The sequence below is a fragment of the Tachypleus tridentatus genome, chromosome 7 (genome assembly GCF_004210375.1).
Source record: "Tachypleus tridentatus isolate NWPU-2018 chromosome 7, ASM421037v1, whole genome shotgun sequence".
In the NCBI taxonomy this organism is placed as follows: Eukaryota; Metazoa; Arthropoda; class Merostomata; order Xiphosura; family Limulidae; genus Tachypleus; species Tachypleus tridentatus.
This window is the reverse complement of record NC_134831.1, coordinates 43,574,793-43,591,717: the sequence shown is the minus strand read 5'-3', so window position 1 is coordinate 43,591,717 and position 16,925 is coordinate 43,574,793. Positions and strand designations below refer to the sequence as shown.

General features: G+C 32.2%; 1 long non-coding RNA gene across 2 annotated transcripts in view; it reads left to right on the top strand.

The window, feature by feature from the left end:
• The first annotated feature begins 16,104 nt into the window (after window positions 1-16,104).
• Window positions 16,105-16,925, top strand: part of LOC143255538 (uncharacterized) — a 42,840-nt gene continuing 42,019 nt past the window's right edge. Inside the window, exon 1 of one of the 2 annotated variants that reach the window (XR_013030697.1) lies at window positions 16,105-16,640. This is a non-coding gene — a long non-coding RNA (uncharacterized LOC143255538). The remainder of the gene's footprint in view (window positions 16,641-16,925) is intronic. The other variant, XR_013030696.1, reaches the window with a different exon arrangement.

Sequence of the window (16,925 nt, the reverse complement as noted above, 5' to 3'; positions counted from 1 at the left end):
GAGTAGCCCAAGAGTTGGCGGTGGGTGGTGATGACTAGCTGCCTTCCCTCTAGTCTTACACTGCTAAATTAGGGACGGCTAGCACAGATAGCCCTCGAGTAGCTTTGTGCGAAATCCAAAAACAAACAAAAAACAAAACAATCATTTAAAATGCTGGAATGCATACAATTAAGTTACAAAGATACGTGATCTCACAGTTTTATCAGTTTTCACTTGTTGCAAATCTTAATACTACATCAGAGTGTACAGGTTGCTAGATAAATTTCGATTTGACATTTTATATCGTAGAACAAATAGACTTAAACATAGTATTTTCTATAACTATTTGCGGCATTTGTCGTCATAAACAGGTTCACGTAAGAAAGCTCATCTTGAAAGCCTTTTAAGCTCAATTACAGTTTTATTTTATTCACATGTCTGTCTTCAAGCATATGATTCACCGGACAAATATAAACAAATGTTATTTATAATGAATAATAAAAAACAGAATTAGCACTTGCTTAGGATATTTTTTACGTGTCTTCTTAGTTAATGTAAAAAAAGAAAAGGAATATTTCTTGTGTGAAATAGCAAAGAAGCAGCCAGTACCGAGTTTTGAATCTGTATCGTTTATTTCTTTTATAGTTTATTTTACTATTTAGCTTCCACTGTCAAGTGATCTTTTGAATTCCTGAACCATTTCAACATACTCTAGAAAAAACAACAAAAGAAACTCGTTTTTCTTGTTTCAGCTGAACTGCTTTTTTCTTTCATGTTGTACTTGTGTGTGTATTTGTGTTACTGCAGAAGGAATGTTTTTACCATTCAGCTCCATGCAACCATTTATATCCGTTTCACAAGAAAATTGGTGCTTGCGAGTGTGTTTTAGTTTTCTTTCTTTTCCTCAGGTGAACAGGACTTGAATAAATCTTTGTATACTGAACTTAAATTTTACGAAATATTGTTATTGATGTAACATTTTTACTTGATATACCAACAGGATACGTGGAACAAAAATGTGTTATTCTAAACCTGTTAATCGCCTCACCGCTAACCCTTTTACACGCAGCTACACACGTGTTTTTTTTTTATTTGAAAGTTACTGCCTACACGTGAAACTGTGATACAGAAACCTCGTGTTAAATAACAAAGGATAAAGATTTGAAATGAGAAGTTTACTGTGTGAAGCAGGAATCTGATGTAGGAAGGGTCGAAGTGTGAACTTTGGGGTGGGAGAAGTTAATTTTGTACGAGTTGAAGACAACTGTTGTTTCTTCTTGAATAAATTAACTGAAAAAAATACAAGAAAGACCAACAAAGAATGTAATTGTTTTCAAACTCATATTAAACTTTCATTTATTAATGAAATATTTCACTCCCGCACCTAATGTCTGATTGAATACGAATACGTAAATGAACCATGGCCGCCCACAGAAATATCTTCAGGGGAGGAGGTCAAAATAGGTATGTAAGGGTATCAGCTGTCACATTGTAAGTCAACATAACAAAAAATATGTTTCCGGGTTTTATAAAAATTATTAAAATATTAAAATTAATTACGATGTTAAATTTACATCATAATAACGAGCAACTGCTTTTCTGAAATATAAGGGAACAAATGCTCCCTCTTACCCATTCCTGCGGACGCTTATGAAGTGAAGTGTGTTTTAAATTATCATATGTAAAAACAGTTAGATTTCTCAGTCTCTTTTCCATTAAAATCCGTGCCATTCAACTATAGATTTTTCATTCAACTATAGATTTCTCATACACTTTTCTTTATTTTAGAGAGAAACTTGTTACTGGTTGTTAATAACGGCAGTTGTCCTACTGCAACGTATTAAAGCATTTCTCACCTTATTTTGTCAAAAGTATATGTAGAACAAGTAGTATTACTGCATGTAATCAAGTATGGAAAATGGATAAAAAGTTGGCCTTCATTAAAACTATGGCCAGGTGGTTAAGGCACTCGACTCGTAATTTGAGGGTCGCGGGTTCGAATCCCCGTTACACAAAATATGCTCGCCCTTTCAGTCATGAGGACGTTATAATGTGACGGTCAATCCCACTATTCGGTGGTAAAAGATTAGCCCACAAGTTGGCGGTGGGTGGTGATGACTAGATGTCTACCCTCTAGTCTTACACTAGAAAATTATGGACGGCTAGCGCAGATAGCCCTCGTGTAGCTTTGCGCGAAATTCGAAACAAACCTAACGAATCAGAATTGTGAATTTTTTAAACACTGGTTACCAAGTTCTCTTCTACAAATGGCCTTTTATCTATCAGTCTCTCAGACTATTACTATGTATATTTAACTGTCAGTTTATCTTTCAGTCTATTATTACTATCTAACAAGAAACAAAAACCTTCGGTGTGAATAAAAGGTGAAGCCAAAATAGGATTCAGTGTGAGACTTATACGAATGAACTCAAAACTAACGGCCGTAAAAATGTTTTATCGAGGTACTCCCCACACAAACACATCAGTTTCTTTACAGATCCCAGCCATGAAAAGGACCACATCTTAGAATACTTAAACCACATCCCCCGTTGTGACAATGGTATGTCTTCGGATTTACGACTCTACAATTAGGTGTTCGATTCTCCTCCGTGGATTAAGCTGTTGGCTCGGTGTGCTTTATTATATAAAAAAACACATCTCTAAAATAAGTTGCTTGATTTGGTTAATAAATACATTTTGATGTGTAAATCAATTTGTTTAACTTTTTAAAAATTAAGTAAGGTGATTGAATCAGTCACAAAGAAATTTTATTTTTTCTCTCGATTGTATCCATATGATCTTGTACAGTCCTGTTCATTAGTCCATATAAATTTTCTTTCCTGTTTTCACCAATCTGAAGCAGCAACAGTTATCAACATTAAACTCGCATTATTTCCAGATCTTCACAAACGCAACTTCTCCTGATGTCTTAAGACGCTCTGCCAAGTTAGTCCAGCACTGAACATCTTTGTTTATAATTAAAAACTTCACACCTGTTCGTCCAAAATCCTTCATATTAAAGTAACGTATAATCTTACTTCATGAAGTAGGGTTAAGAGAAACAAAAGTCTCTAGCCTCCCCTGGTTACGTTTCCGATCTCTGGGGGGCCTAAAAGATATATTAATCTAAATAACTACCATTGATAGGACAGATAAATTAACAGTTTCTGTAAAGCCATATCAGGCATCATTATTTTTGCTAATTGCTTAAGCTAATATTACGTAACGCTAATCGATTTTTAATTATGATAATATCATAAAATTTAGTAAATTTGTGTTGAAAAGTCCCAGTGAATATTGAAGAATAACCGTCCACATGTATGATTCTTTTGAAAACTTGTCTTAGAAACTGCTAATCTAGTTTGCTTGGCCTAACCAATACTTGTGTCTACACGTCCTTTCACTCTATAGTTTTGCTGCTCTAAATAACTCTCTTTAAACCAAATGACCCAAAATTAAAGTGATTTACTTTTACTCTTAGGTAAAGCTGCATTAAATATTTTCGATCACGTGAAGTTAACTGACCTTTTAAGCTCAATTAAAATTTTATTTTATTCACATATTGTCTATCTTTAAGCATATGATTCACACGATGAATATAAACCATAATAGAAATGGTGGCCTTATGAAGGCCCTTGAAGTAAAACCTTCAACTGGGTTTATGTATTATTGTAATAGTGGCAGCGATCTTTTAAATGCATTCTTTCATAGAGAATAATATAGTGTGAGAGAATGATATATCAGTATGTCATAGTATATTATATATCATTGATTTGCTATAGTTGGTATATTATAAACGAAAACAACCTATAACTGTGATTAACATTTACTAATCGGGAATTCCAGATATTGACCAGAACGTTTATAGATTTCGAATATTACAAATCATTTAACTTCAGTGGATTAACATCGGACATTAGTATTTTATGAAGCCATTATATATCTTAGGCTGTGAAAAGATCACGTGTGATCAGCAAAGAACTAGGTAGCTCCCGATAAGTAAAGTGCATCTACATCAGCTCGAAATTAATTTGCTCATCGTGAACCCTGGATAAGATATCAAGGAAGTTCCGAATACGACATAAACTCAATACAGTTTGTAAGTTTGAAAATGTTTTGTATATAAACCATTATTTGAAATAACAATTATGATATGTTGTATTATTGTTTGTAAATTAAAATGTATTTGTACTGAAATAGAAAGAAAAGTGTGTGTGTCAGTCTTGTTGGCAAATATCATAAATATGATAGATAACGATATTTATTTAACTTCTAACTATAAATTACAATTTAACTCAGTTTAGGCTATTTGAAAAGGTAATACGTAACATTATAAATTGAGGTCGCGTGTTAAAGATCTGAATCAAAGACAAAGTTCGATCTAAATGAAAATTAGAATCATAATTCAATTTATATTTATCACTACCAATAAGATTTAATCATGTCTGATTATCAAGATTTTCTTGAATCACCCTTCCTTGAACAACTAAAAATATACAACAAAAGTAAACTGTTCGAAATTGCCAAAGTTTTATAATTACACGTTAAAAAATCAACGAGAAAAAAAACTAAAAAAGCGTATTATCGAAATACCAGTTACTGACCATTTATTATCAGAGGAAGCATTAGTGGAATGCTCTAATGTCCTCGCTAGCCAATCAGAGTTAGTGATAACGATAAGTTAGAGATCCAGCTAAAACTCAAACAATTAAGTACAAGCCCATATCGAAGCCGAGACAGAAATTAGGTTGAAATAAATGGAAATTAGAATCAACTCCAATCGACTATGGCAAAATGACAACTTTGAACTTAATCGATATATTAAAGTACCAACGTTCAATGAAAATGAAGTGGATAAATATTTGCCCTAACCATGGAATGGCCCACCGAAAAAATGGTAATTATTATTACAAAGTGTTTTCATTGATAAAACAAACGAAGTTTGTGCCACCCTTTCTCTAGAACATTGTACGAATTATGATAAGGTTAAAATAGCTATTTTTAAAGCATATGAGTTAGTACTGAAAAGTTATCGCCAAAAGTTTCGATATTATCGCAAACAAGTTAATTATACTTATATGGAATTTGCTCATGAAAAAGAGGTTTATTTTGATAGATGGTGTAATTCTATGAATGTTGGCAACAGTTTCGACTAACTAAAACAATTATGTCTAATTAATGAATTTAAACGTTGTACAGTTGTTGACCTAAAAACTTACTTGGATGAAAAGAAAGTTGAAACACTACAGGAAGCAAAGTCTCTTTACGATGAATACACTTGATACATAAAACCATTTTTCACAAAAAGAAATTCCTGCCATCTCAACAAAATCCCATATCTGTTCTATTCACTGAAGTTGAGAATTATTCTGAGAAATCTGACTCTTTTAGTTCGAAATATTCTGACAGGCAGAATATAACTTCATCAAGGTTTTTTTGCCATTTTTGTAAAAGCCTAGCCATGTTATATCTGATTACATATAATTATTGGAGTTTGAAAAGGAAAAAAAAAAGGTGGCAACACTCAGTGTCCACTTATGGAAGTAGTTTCACTAGTCAACTGATATTGTTGATTTGGCCACGGATAAAAAAGCTGATGCAGACAGAAAGGAATTTCGACCTGTTGTCAATTCCATACGTATTCTGCATGATACTGAGGCGACTCAGTTATTATTGTTAGAGTGTACATTGCCTTTAGATGCAAGTTCTGACATTGGTGAGTCTATTATTGCTCAAGGTATTGAGGGTAACTTTCTTAATGCTCCTTTTCATAACATTTGCTTAACATCAGACTTAGTTTCGGAATCATTTGCTGTTAGAGTAAGATCTACTCTGCCAAAGAAGGGTGTATCATTATTGTTGGGAAATGATTTGGCTGGGGAAAAGTTATTGACGAACACAAAATGGTTAGCGAGCCATTCACTGTTTTATCTAAGGATGATGTTGTTTTTGTTCAGAAAAATCCCAATGTGTTTCCCTCGAGTGCTGTGACTCGAGTTCAAGCTAAAAGATTAAACCACAAAAAAATGATAGACGTGTATTTTGAAAAAATGATATTATAGATTTGTTTCTTACATTTTTTGGATACGACGGGAATTTTGTGGATAACTGTACTGCTGACAAATCCTTGATTAGTGGCAGTGATGAACGTGAGGGATCTGGTTCACCCGGAGAAGTACCGTTTACTAAAAGTAAACTGATCGTCGAGCAAGAAAAGGATCGGCAGATCTCTTCAGTATTTTATTACGCAGTCCCAAATGGTAATTTTATTTTTTAAAAATGGTATGCTTATGAGGAAATGGAAACTCCGAGATGTACCAGCTTCAAAGGACTGGTCTGTAGTTTACCAAATTGCTGTTGTAAAAGCCTATCATTCTGAAATACTGAAAGTTGCCCATGAGCTCAGCATGGGAGGTTACTTATATGTCAACAAAACATGCGACAAAGTTATGAAACATTTTTTTTGGCCAAAAATTAGGCAAGATGTTTCTCAGTTTTATAAAACTTGTCATGCCTGTCAAATAGTTGGAAAACCTAAGCAGATATGTATATATTCATATATATCCTAGTTTAAAATTATCTAATGCCAACTTTTAATTCTCTAAGAAAAGAGATGTAATGGATTCACTATTATATATTTATTTTAATATTGACGTTTGTTTCAGTTGAATATATGTATAGAAATGTACATTTTATACTTTTAAACCTGTATTGCGAAATTCCCGCCTATTCACTAAAGTTGCAGAAGGTTCTCACGTGTAAAAATTAACAATATATGTATAGTCAATATTGTTGTGCAAGCTGAAACTCCTAGAAATTCGCCTCACGCATATAAAATTAACCAACGCAATGCCCCAAGAAACAGTATATACGACTTGTTTCTTATAGTTGGTATAACGTTTATTAATTGGGAATTTCAAATGATGACCAGGAACGTTTACAGATTTCGAACATTACAAACCGTGTAACTTCAGCGGAAAACATCAGACGTTAGTATTTAAACTTTAGGCTATGAAAAACTCACGTGTGATCAGCAAAGATCACTTAAGTGAATTGTATCTGTATCAGCTTGAAATTAATTCATTAATCGTGAACCCTCGATAAGATATCAAGGAAGTTCCAGATCCGATAGAAGACTCAATATTGTTTGTATGTTTGTAAAACTTTTGTATTCAAATCATTATTATATTTTGTATTATATTTTATATACTAAAGTATATTTGTAAAAAACGAGAAAGAAAATTGTGTATCAATCTTGGCAAATATTATAAATTTGATGCATATCGATACTTATTTAACTTCTATATCTAAATTACAATTTAACTCACTTTCAGGGTATTTGAAATCGTAATACGTAACACTTGTTAATCAGTCAGGGATTACACTACCTCACAATTAATATCACGCCCCCCCCCACATACGGCTTGTTAACCAATTAGAGAGTATACTACCTCATAATTAATATTACACCCACATAGGGCATATTGATCAGTTAGTTGACAACGTACAATTGATATGATTCTAACATTTAGCATAAAAGATATTATACCAACATATTATATCAATGATTAGCTATTCACTAATATTCGAGGTATATTCTGATATTGGTTTCCACAGTAGAAGATTTAGTGTTAACATTTCAAAATTAAACATGTTGTAAGACAGATAAACTTTGTTTCCGATACGCTGTCAGATATTTCTAAAAATCAGTTGATCAAAACATTAACCATTTTACTCTTTCTGAAAAACACTTGAAAACACTTTTCTTTAGTTATCTGTGCTATGTTTTAAAGATTATACTTAAACTAAATCTGTAACAAAAGGTGCACTTCAAGACTCTCGATTACCTTTGAAACTAACTACGACACAAAATGCTCTCTGGGATATACTGTGAAAAGTGGTCTAGCGTTGTCTCTAACAAAACACGTATTTTAGGTTACTCTATGAAGTTTAGATTTAACTTTTATTGGTAACGCAAAATATTTCATGGATCAGGCCTATGAATTTTAAGCCTATTTTACATCTTTAATTCAACGTGTACGTTATGTTACTCTTTGAGAAATATGTCTTATCCGTATTTTAAAAAATTAAAAAATCTGGAAATAATTAATACTGAGTAATAGCTTTAAAATTTATTTATATAGGACAAATAGTTATTTGTTTAGTTTAGTGCAAGATACATTAAAAAATTATTTATCCCGTGCTCTTTCCCACACAGCGAATCTTACCCCGGATTTTAACGTTATAAATCAATAAAATAATATTGAATGGAAGAAAAGGAGAAAGATGACAACATAACTGAAAGAATACCGTATTAATCAGTCACCTAACCTGCCATGTTTTATTTTTATTTTATGTGACAAGAAAATTATTGGTATTATAATGAAGTGAAATAAAAGTCTATATATAAAATAATTATTTCTCAGTTCACTATGTAAATTTTAATACATGTTTATCACGAAGATTTTAGTAAAGCTAAGAAAGTTATTTTTTGAATTTTATACTTATTTCAACCCGCAGAGGTTAATAGTCGAAATACGAAGTTATTACACGTCTAGTTGAACATAATAAACTCACATAGAACATCGGACAACGAACTATAGTGGTTATTCTGAAATATTTTTATTCTTTCAATCAGAAATACTGCTTGAATATCAAGTATTACACAGCGTAAGATTTTCACGATGTGGTTTATATTTATACGATAATTCAAAGTTAATCACTGAATCCTAAACACAATATAACTGGTTTTTAACTTAAAGGGTAGAGGTTGGACAAAAAGATTTTAAAATTAAATTTTTGATAAGCTTAAACTTCTCTGAAGGAAAAATTTTCACATTCTAAGTAACTGCTTTGAATTCGCTTCAAAACATTAAAAAAAAGGTCTCTTTTTACTCTAAATGAATATATAATTTGATGAAACGTTCACATTTTATTCAAATATACCAAAGCTCTTAGGCCTTAATAGTATTAATGTATTAATTGTAATACTTCGAAAGCTTTTAAAATTCAGCAAAAACGTTTAAATATAATAATGGAAACAACTTTGTAAACAATGAGGAAAAGTGGTATGAAAGGCTAATAATGTGGGAATCACATCGTAGTATCATAAGAATATGATCTGCATGGTACTTCGTACAATGTACAGTCACGTGTGATATGTGACGATTTGTTCTCCAACTAATTAGATAGGGTCGCATCAGTATAAAGTATGTAAACGTACAAATAGTAATAACACACCCAATAGCAGTAGTAGTGTTAACCTACTTATGGTTTTCAAAACTGAAATACCACGTGACAACTTATAATAAATCAAAGTATTGATTAATGAAGGTTATTCTATATGAAAACTTCCAACAAGTTTACCTGATAGTAATGTTAATTAACAATAAAACATAAACATCAGTATAAATTATTTCAAATAATGGAATTAGAAAAAGGAACCAGAAAAAAAATGAATTGAAAAACACAATATTACAAAATCACTGTCTATATTAATAACAATATCGAGTGACAAATAGCATTAATTCACTAATTATATGGATCATTAACTATCTCGTGACTGTGTCTATGAAGCTTATGACAAGGTATTTATTCACTACAACAAGTCATGAGAGTGCATCTCATGTGATTATAAACTTACATACTCTTTTGCTACATTAATAATATCTGTATATCAATGCTAGGGAAGCTGGCATCAGTTTCATTACATATACATATCGATCCAAAATGAACATGAACAGCTAAAAAGTGAGTTAACGTTTTAGATGTAACTAAAAATTGATAGAAAAAACAAAAAATAGAATAATATAAATAAACAATAAACAAAACCACAATAAAAATATTTTGCTATCTCACAAAGCAAGTAATTTTATTCAGAGATTATAGATAACGGATCAGTATAGAACCGGAGTTGATATCAATGGTGGCATCATTTAGGAGTTTTTTCAGGATTTTGGAAAATGGTTCTGAAATTGTCTTCAGGCATTATCAGGAGTCCTTTAATTCTTTTTTGTCAGGATCTATTAGATCATCGGCTTATGTCTTCTTACTGGTCTTTTGGACGGCTTTTAGCTGAATTTGGCTGTCAGAGCTGGGATCGCTGCTATATGTTTTTTTTTCTTTGTGAATTTTGTTCGCATGGCTTGAAGGGAAAGAACTTAAAAAAATAACTACAGTTAAGAATGTTTTCGGCAATTTCACGGATGTGACTACAGCCTCTAAATCATAACTGTTTTTTAGACATGACTAAAAATATATGTGATCTGGTTGTTCTTTGTGAACTCAAATATGTTGTGGAACAAAATAAAACTAAACTTCGTACATTACATCAAGAACTGACTAACTAGGAAGAAAGTACTCGCTTATAGGTTTGCATCAAGTATTACTCTTAAAATATGAAATGGAAGCTTCTTGTAGACGTAAGGATGTTAACTGTGTAGAATGTGAGTTGTAGTTAGCAATCTAAACAGTAAAATGAAACCTAAGTTCGCAAAATAATATTTTTTTTCGTTGTCAAGCTTCATCCATTCGGAAAATTATATGTATACATATTTTTATAAATATAAAAATGCTCATAATGACAAGTAACAAAAATCACATTTCGTTAATGTAAAATTATGTAGGGATAATAGCGATAAAAAGAATGCAAACAAAAATATATGCACTGAACAACTATGCATAGATCATCCCTACATGTCTTTTGATAATAACATTTAACGTTACACTGTAAAATGCAGAAGTACAAAATAGTTACAAGGTAGGTCAATTCGACTGACCTTGTAGCGAGAGTTTGTAATTGTCGGGACAAGTTTTGGCTCAACTTGATTTTCCTTGTGCGTAATTTCTTGTCACACTTCATTGATATCTACACTGACATGAAAAACAAACTACATACCAACAGTCAGGAATATATAACTTTCAACTGCAGCACTGTTAAAGTCAAATATGCATTTCACAATATAATATTAAATATTAGTATCAGCATTCAAGTAAGAATGGTCTATGTTAGTTGTATCCTCCTTATATTCTTGTTTGAATTCTATTTTGCAAAATGTTTTTCATTACTTGTTTTGTGAGGGTTTTCCCTGACGGAAATTTAATGTATTCTGTAAATTTGTGTAATAAAATTTAATATCATGTGTCTTGATGTTCTTTCTACTCCTTCGTTTCATACATAACCTAAGAGTTGGCTTCCTAAGGACTCCAACTGTATAGTGTACAGGTCACTGAGTATTCTATATGTTACAATCATGTAATGTTCTTCTATTATTAGCTAATAATTTCTGTTTCATCCTGTATTTTTTTATTTTTTTTAAAGTAAAGGGTAATGATAACACCGTTTACATTAGAATTATGGTTTAAAATAATAATAATAATAGTTATCGACTAAGCGATGGCATCTTGCATTGCCGAGAAACACACACAGCGGATTTAAGCTTATATTATGGTTAGTGATAAGGTAGGTGTAGAGTTCTATCAACCGAAACAAGAAGATAGATAAACAATTTAGTAAACTGATTTGGTTTGAATTTTGCGCAAAGCTACACGAGACCTATTTGCGTTAACCATCCTTAATTTATCAGTGAAACATTAGAGGGAAGACAATTAGTCACCCACCTCTTGGGGTACTTTTTTTACCAACGAATAATGAGATTGATTGTCACATTATAACACCTCCACGGCTGATAGGACGAGTTTATTTGGTGGGACAGAAATTCGAACCCGTCATAACTACTTGGCCACGACAAGCCAAATTTGATAGATTCGTCACTTTCTCATTTTGGTAACTTAACGGTGTTTTTTTTTTTTCCATTTGAGGGAGGGGGATTGTTGGATAAAGAAACCAATAAAAGAGAGTGGTAATTATCGTTTGAAGTAAAATTCTCTAACATTACTTATTTTTAGAGAACATATCTGTGTTATACTTATTGAATGTCTTGACCATCCCTACATTTAGAGCCTATTGATTCTATAATATGTACCTCCCAGTGGCACAGATGAATGCCTGCGGACTCACACCGCTAAACACCAGGTGTCGATACCTATGGTGGGCAGAACACAGATAGCCCATTGTAGCTTTGTGCTTAATTCTAAATAAACAAACAAAATTATAATATGTGTTAAATCATGTAAAGAGAAGTCTCACGACATTAAAATGTTCTCTTTTTAGGTTTATTGAAAAAAAAACTGTTGATGAAGATTAACATGCAATAGAAGTTGTGTTTTTCCTTCTGTTATGTTACCATTATGTGCAAAGGAAATTGGACAAAATGTCATTTTAAAATATTCCAGGAGAAGTCAGAGATTTTCCTTAGTGAATTGAATTTCTGAAGGTCAGAATGATTTTGTTTGTTTTATTACTGATCTGCACAATTATCAAGGTACTTAACACAAAAGAAAGTTACAGAACCATTATCATTTGTGCATATTTATGAAATGTTTTCTTGTAAAGACCAGTACAACTTTGTTTCTTTTTATGGTGTGAAGGTCGCAGTACTTGTACCTCCTGTTGACTGTTTCCAGAATGGTTAAGTAGAGGGAAGGGGTAGGGGAATTAGTGTTCGCACTGCGCACTCACATACGGGAAATAGAATGTGGATAATGAGGAATCATGACAAAAATAGTAATGATGCAATACAGAACACACGTGTTTACCATCTTCTGATTGGCTAGTACCGTCCCTGAAAGACACAGTTACAATGTCAACATGTGTACATAACCTTACATTCATTTTTCGAACTAGTGATTTGTTTAACTAAATTATAAATGATTTTAGAAGAGCACACACAGTTTTATTATATTATATAAAATCATACATAGAACATTATGTTCTCATAATAATTTGAGTCATTTATGAATTAAAAACAAAAACAAATCGTAAAGCACCCAATTGATAATCAAATAAACTGTTTGCAGTTAGGGAAACACCGCTAGACTGCGTCAATACTTAAAATTGCAAGCGTATTTAATGAAAATTGTGCGTCGAGCGGATAAGGTGCGAAGTGTCAGTTGGTGTGGGCAAGCTGAGAATTTCGGGCTGACAGGAAAATATGAGTCGATATAGTCAGTGTTTTATCGTGTCATAAATGTGTGTAGGTGGTGGTAAGTGCTATTATAAGAGACTAATGTTCGTAGTAATATTGTATATTAGCGTAAGTTTGTGAACTCTTTCTTCGACTTTAATTTTGTCAATAGTTAACGTAAATAATTTGCAAGTACTATCTTCAATATTAACTATATTAAATATTAAGATGAGTAACTTGTAAGTACTATCTTTAGTTTTAAATACGTTACATGATAAAGTGAGTAAAGTGGGAATGTTACCTTGATACAATAATATTAAATATTATCATGGGTAATTTAAGTTTCTTATATTTGATTTTACCTCTGTTGAAAATAAACATAACTAACTTTTATATACTGTCTGCAATTTTAATAAAATAAATATGAATAACTTGTAAGTACTCTCAACAACTTTAACTATATTCGTTATCAACGCGAGTAACTTGTGATTACTAAGACATTAAATATTCACGAGTAATTTATTTTCACTATAAGTGTATTAAAATGAATAATATGTGTATTTTATCTTCAATTTTAATTATGTTAAGCATTAACCTGATTACTGTCTTCGATTTTCACCATATCAAACATTTAAAATGATTAGTTTGTGACTTCTGTCTTCAGTTTTACCTATATGAAAATTTTAAAGCAAGCAACTTGTGATGATGGGTTTTAATTTTACAAGCATCAAATATTGGCATAAGTAACTTTGTATGTATTGGCTTCAATTTTAACAACAACAGATACTAATACGAATAACTTGTAACAACTTCTATTAGTCTTAACAATATCAGATATCTAAAAGTAACTTGAGGGCGTTATCTTCAATTTACTTATGTTAACTATTAAGATGAGTACTACCTTTTTAATTTTAACTATATTTAACATCTAATTGAATACTTTCTGAGTACTGTTTCAGTTTTGAATATGTTAAATAGTATTTTCCTGATATCAAATACCAAAAATTGGTGTTTGTTTGTTGTTTGGTATTATGTTCGATTTTAACTACATTAAATACTAAAACGAGTAATTTTTGTCAATTTGAATATAGATGTTTTCCAAATAAATAATAGTTCAGTTGAATATCATGACAGCGACACGTATTTCAGAATTGCTAACATTATCTTGCTTTAGTGAGTCTAGTCACTTCTCATTTTGTTCACTTTGTAAGTGACACTTTTTGCCCACATAGATGTTTTAGCGTCGTATATCGAGCCTGCATTTCAAAATGGAGTTTCATTTGCTAGCCGATTATGATATTAATTGAAACTGATAGACTCTTAGTGAGAAGAGGTCGCAGGGTGACACAGTCCGCTAAACAAAGAGAGTGAGTTAATATTCTGAATCCAAGCATGCTTTTTTTCGTCAGTTATTCTTTAGCCGATCTACAGAAAGGACCTGTTTATTTTTGTATAGGAATAAGTTTGTTTTGTATTGTGGCATTAAATCACGGGAGAAAGAAAGCTAATGACTGAACACCTGTTGGAGACATTAAATCACGGGAGAAAGAAAGCTAATGACTGAACACCTGTTGGAGACATTAAATCACGGGAGAAAGAAAGCTAATGACTGAACACCTGTTGGAGACATTAAATCACGGGAGAAAGAAAGCTAATGACTGAACACCTGTTGGAGACATTAAATCACGGGAGAAAGAAAGCTAATGACTGAACACCTGTTGGAGACATTAAATCACGGACCACCTGTTGGAGACATTAAATCACGGGAGAAAGAAAGCTAATGACTGAACACCTGTTGGAGACATTAAATCACGGGAGAAAGAAAGCTAATGACTGAACACCTGTTAGAGAAAGTAAAGGACCGTTCTGTCAGTGCGGGTACAATCACTGTATTATTTTGTTTATTGTTAAAATAAAAATTTTGTTCAGCTATTTGGTACACGTGGTGGGCAGAGTACATATAACCTATTGTGTAGCTTTGCATTTAATTGAAAACAATCAATGTGAGTTCTCTCTTTTACTATTAAATATTACTATGCCTAACTTCTGAGTTTTGTCTTCAGGATTAATTATATTAAATATTACTACGAGTTTCGTTTTCAATATTAACTCTATTCAGTACTAAGATGGGTGACTTTTGAGTTCTGTCTTCAATATTAACACAGGAAAATTGAATACTAGCATGTGTACGATCTTCAGTTTTAACTGCATCAACATGAATAGCTTATGTTTACTGTTTGTAGTAAAACATGTTAATTTTAGTTATATCAATATTAAGAACAATAACTGAATATAATACAATAAAGTGTAAAAAGAAGTCCGTAAAGCAGAAGTATAGGATAATGGAGCTTAAAACAAATATTCGGATAATATAGGATTGGAAAAGTTGTTGGTGAGATGGGTGATTTTGGGTTCTATATATATATATATATAGCTTTACTATGTTTTGAAATGTTATGTCATAATGTCGTCTCATTCCTACCATCAGTTGACAATTGGAGTGCCAAATCACGATTTCGTTTGTATAATTTGTGATTTTAAAAATATAACGCATATCTCTGTGAAGTGTATGAATTTCTATCTGACACATTAATAAAAAATATTAATTGCAGAGGAACTTGTTTGTGTGAAGCTGCATGGTAGGCTGTTTTCGCAGCGTACTGATTCAACAAAGAACTGTAGCATTCCGAGTGGTGTATTTTAGTAATATGATACCAGGAACACACAGGGTCGGACAATAACGGTAGGTTGAAGAGATGTTAGACAAAGTATAAAAAAAAATCCTTACGTTAACAACTGGTAGAAGGGATATTAAACGAAGTGTAAACAATTCCTTTAATATTAAGTTGGCCCAGCATGACCAGGTGGGTTAAGGCGTTTTACTCGTAACATGAGGGCACGGGTTCGAATGCCCGTCACACCAAACATGCTCGCCCTTTCAGCCGTGGGGGCGTTATAATGTTACGATTAATCCCACTATTCGTTGCTGAAAGAGTAGCCCAAGAGTTTGCGGTTAGTGGTGATGACTATCTGCTTTCCCTCTGGTCTTACACTGCTAAATTCGGGACGGCTAGTGCGAATAGCTCTCGTGTAGCTTTGCGCGAAATTAAAAAAAAACAAACAAACATAGTATTAAGTTATTCCAATTATTTAAAATGATTTATTTCGAAGTTTTGTTTTAAGTTTTATTCAATATCATAATTATTTAAAATGGATTTATTAAATTGACCTACTGGAATGTGTGAAGTTAAGTGTATAAAGTATTTAGTTATTGTTTGTGTACTTTTAAAGCAAAGCCACATTGCGCTGTCTGCTGTATCCACCACAGGGAATCGACCCAAACTGTTATGTTGTAAGCACATAAACTTATTACTGTCCCGTTGGGGCAGTTTGGTTGGGTTCACTGCCACTCCCAAGTCAGCCTCTTTGAAAGAGCCCTCCTCCTCTCGTAAATCAATGCGTGCTGTTACGAGAAACTTAGTTTCGTTCATTCGTACACCCTTGACGACCAGAAAGAAGTCGCATAACACGTTTTTAGCCAATCGATTTGGATAGAATCAACATATAACCTGTTGATAAAATGGCTTCAGGCATTCCCACGAAGTAAACGTTTAATTATTCCATGAGGTGAATTAGGTAAGAGTTTGGTTTACAGATTGATGTTTTAATCAAGAAAGTGGCATTTAGTCGATACAACCGTATTTTAGCTTTACTGAAACGAAAATATAAAGTTATTAACGTGATTGGTTTTCTCAATATTTTGACGATAATTCATTGTGCTGATTAAACCGAAAAATTTCGAAAATCTCCCTCCATATTTCTTCAACGTCCTTATAGTTTATAATTTAGTTGTAAATATTTTAGACATTTTACTCTGCAGAAAGAGAAAAGTAATAAAAAGAGATATTGTAACCTTGAATA